This window comes from Mytilus californianus, unplaced genomic scaffold (genome assembly GCF_021869535.1).
Source record: "Mytilus californianus isolate M0D057914Y unplaced genomic scaffold, xbMytCali1.0.p SCAF_36, whole genome shotgun sequence".
In the NCBI taxonomy this organism is placed as follows: Eukaryota; Metazoa; Mollusca; class Bivalvia; order Mytilida; family Mytilidae; genus Mytilus; species Mytilus californianus.
The window spans coordinates 505,334-509,080 of NW_026262686.1; the positions used below are offsets into that span (position 1 = coordinate 505,334).

At 30.0% G+C, this 3,747-nt stretch overlaps 1 long non-coding RNA gene across 1 annotated transcript; it reads left to right on the forward strand.

The window, feature by feature from the left end:
* Window positions 1–766: 766 nt before the first annotated feature.
* Window positions 767–3,320, forward strand: LOC127736746 (uncharacterized). Its single transcript, XR_007999154.1, has 3 exons — window positions 767–1,127; window positions 1,428–1,501; window positions 3,242–3,320. It is a non-coding gene; the product is annotated as an uncharacterized LOC127736746 (long non-coding RNA).
* Window positions 3,321–3,747: the final 427 nt, after the last annotated feature.

A 3,747-nucleotide genomic window follows, 5' to 3' on the forward strand; every position in this document is an offset into this window, starting at 1 on the left:
TGTAACTCGATTTCAGTTGTACTTTGAAAATGATATGGAACAGAATAATTTTACAATTTTACTTGTAAACTTAATACATGTAATGGTCTGTCCAGTCAAAATGCTTCCAGAAGGTTTATAATGGAGAATCTAAATAAAAAAAAAAAAAGAGAAAAAAAATATATTGTGTTTGAGTTTTGTGAATTGTTAGATATTTTTCCAACTTTTTGTTATTTTTTTACAGTGCTTTTAGCTAAAAAAAAATTACAATTGTTTACATGAAGCATAGTAAAGGAACATCTTAGTGAATAAAGATTGATTGATTGACATTTGGTGTAAAACTCTACTTTCAGCCTGATTTGTTTTATCTTGGTGGCCATTTTTTTATTGGTTAAAAAAGTAACAGGAAATACCCACCAACTTTCCCCCAGATTACTGTTAATTCTAGTCAATTAAGATTTGAGTCTAACACACCGACCACATGCTGGGTTTGAATTCTCAACCTCCGTTTTATCAGGCTAGTGAGACAGTAGTTGAACTAATTAGACCACTCTGCCACCAAGGCCCCTACGTAAAAAAGTATTATTAAAATTAGTTTTTGAAATGTGTTGTAGTTTTTATATATTATTTTTTAATTTTAATCATGCTATATTTTGTATTTGTGTTAAATATAGGAAGGATGTGGAGTCTCAACAGGGTGAAATTTTCAGGGCAAAGGGAGGTAATTCCCTTGTTAAACTCCTCATAATTTAAAGTTCCTCAGTGTTAATAAGGAATGTAACTTTTTTTTACCTAAATATTCACTTTTGTACACATTTTCTTTAAATATCAGATGTATACTAGCTAAAGTTAACTATTATTTAGAGTTCTGTAAAAAAAAAAAATAAAAGCAGAGCTCTAGATAATAGATTTGGAGGGTTGGAGAAATTGTGGGTAACTACATTTGATTATGCGAAATTTTCTGATAATAGTGATTTGTTAAAAATGCTTCTGATATTTTTTTTATATATATAATAATATTTCTGAAAGCAAATGGACAATTAAATCATATGGGCATGAAAAAGCTTTGCAGCCAGGATAGCAGCTCTAAGGAAGATGGTCAATTAAATCTTCAACCAAATCTGAGGTCTTACCATGAAAAATATGTGGTGAGTTGAAATATTCCACGAAATTTATGATAATATTATCATAGGCTTTTAGAATTATTTGTTAAGGGGGTTTTGTTTGATTTTGAGGATATCTTCATCATTGCATAACTTGTTATTTTATAACATAACTGTAATTATTTGTATTAAAATGTTTTTGTTTTCTGCCTTTGGTATCAAGTTTACATATTGAAGATGATAATAAATAACAAATTCATAAAAAATGAAACAAGTCATAATTTTGTTACTCCTCTTCACCATAATTCGATCTTTAAAACAAGTATATTTTTTTTGTTATTTCAGGTTGTTGAAATTACAATGTTTTCATGGTGTCGGGAGTAAGACTTGGATATCTGATATTGTTAACATGTTGGCAGGTATTAAAGCTTTTTTTAAATAGTTTACATCAATCAATATTTTAAAGGTTTTTTAAAAATACTATACAATATGATGAAATACAAGTTTATTTTACTATTGCAAATTTAAAACCACTAGTTTGAGGGGGGGGTTCCTGATCGCGAAACCCCGGGCTTAACAACACGAAATCCCGAAATCCTGAGGTCCCAAATTTAAATCCCAACATCCCGAAATTCAAAAAAAGAATTCCCGGATCTCGAAAGGGTCAATCCCGAAATCCCAAGCTTAAAAACACCCGATCCGGGAGTCCCGATAAAGGTCCTATCCCCCCTCGTTACTTGCTGAGGGAGAAATTAGAGCTGTTTAAAGGTGAGACATAGGATTTAAAATTATTTATGTTACATAATTGTGAATGCCCCTAGATATCTTTATATCTATCCCAATATATTTCAATGTTAAATGTTGTACCTTTACTTTAGAAGTGTATCCATATTTACTGATTTGTCTCCCTTTTTCATTAGATAAATGTACCTAATAAGAGATATGAAGGGGAGATAACCTGATATCATGTAAAACCAAGCTGTCATAAAAAAAAATGTATGATAACTACCTTACATTCAGTCTTCCATATTTTCATTTCAAATTTCAAAAGAATTCATTCCTACATTTTTATCATGGAGAAAATTTTATTTGGAGTAAGCATCAATTAACTAACAAATAATAAAATATTCATTATTTTTAACTTTTTATTAAGTGAATTTATCAGCAGCTTCTGCTTTCATTGATTTGATATTTCAACTAATTGCGCTGCTGAGGTATTTGATGTCAAGTCAAAAGTTGGCAAAATTTATTATTGTGTATTGAAGTTTTTTTTCTTCTTCATTTTTGTCGAGCCTTCGACTTTTGTCGAAAAAGCGAGACATAGCGATCCTACATTCCGTCGGCGTCGTCGTCGGCGGCGGCGGCGGCGGCGTCCACAAATATTCACTCTGGTTAAAGTTTTTGAAATTTTAATAACTTTCTTAAACTATCCTGGATTTCTACCAAACTTGGAAAGAAGCTTGTTTATGATCAAAAGATAGTATCCAGAAGTAAATTTTGTAAAAAAAAAAATCCATTTTTTCTGTATTTTACTTATAAATGGACTTAGTTTTTCTGCCATGAAACATTACATTCACTCTGTGGTAAAAGTTTTTGAAATTTTAATAACTTTCTTAAACTATCCTGGATTTCTACCAAACTTGGAAAGAACCTTGTTTATGATCAAAAGATAGTATCCAGAAGTAAATTTTGTAAAAAAGTAAAAAATAAATTCCATTTTTTCCGTATTTTACTTGTAAATGGACTTAGTTTTTCTTCCAGTTAACATTACATACAGTCTGCACTTTAAGTTTTTAAAACATTTATTAGATTGATAAACTATCCTGGATATTTACCAAACTTGGACAGAAGCTACTTACAATCAAAAGATAGTATAGAGAGGAATATTTTTATTAATTTTTTTCCTCATTTTTGTTGAGCCTGCGATTAACAGCAAAAGTAGGCGAGACACTGGGTTCCGCGGAACCCTTACGAATTTTTACAATAGCTGCACAGAAGTATCCAGTAAATATAAGTAGCAAAAAAAGAAGAGTTTTCACATTCATTGATATGTTTTTTTTAATTAAAAAATTGCCAATTAAATTTTATTATATACCCTTAAGATTATTTTGATATTAGCAATTTTAAAACAATTAAAACTTGACTTTACTTCTTTTCAGTTGAAAGTGTTACTGTTGCTGCCTTATATGGTACAATCCTCGGACAATAATCCTGCAAACCATCGGATAAACTGTGACCATCTTTTTCGTAGAGTCCCTAGACAGTAGTCTTGTATGCAGAATGACAACAACAGTTAACAAATTTTATTTTTATTGCTGACTATTGAGGTTCATATTATAGATTTTTTTATTAATATAACTTGCATTCAATTATTGTATTGTGATTGATGAAAAATAAAACTGTGAAATTATTGTTTTTTGAGAGGTCCCAAAGGTATGTCATATTGTTTCACAAAGTACCCATTAGACTTACATCGGTTTAGATATATTTTTTAAGTTATGTACATGTAAGTCTTACAAGTGCTTTGTGAAATGAATTTTGACGGTTACAATCCAAAAAAGTAGGACTTTGATGGCTAAACAGAGAATATAAAACAAGTCCACTGTTAAATATTTATAGTACTAAAGTTTTTGACCCCAAATAAAAATGTTTGAATATCTGGTTG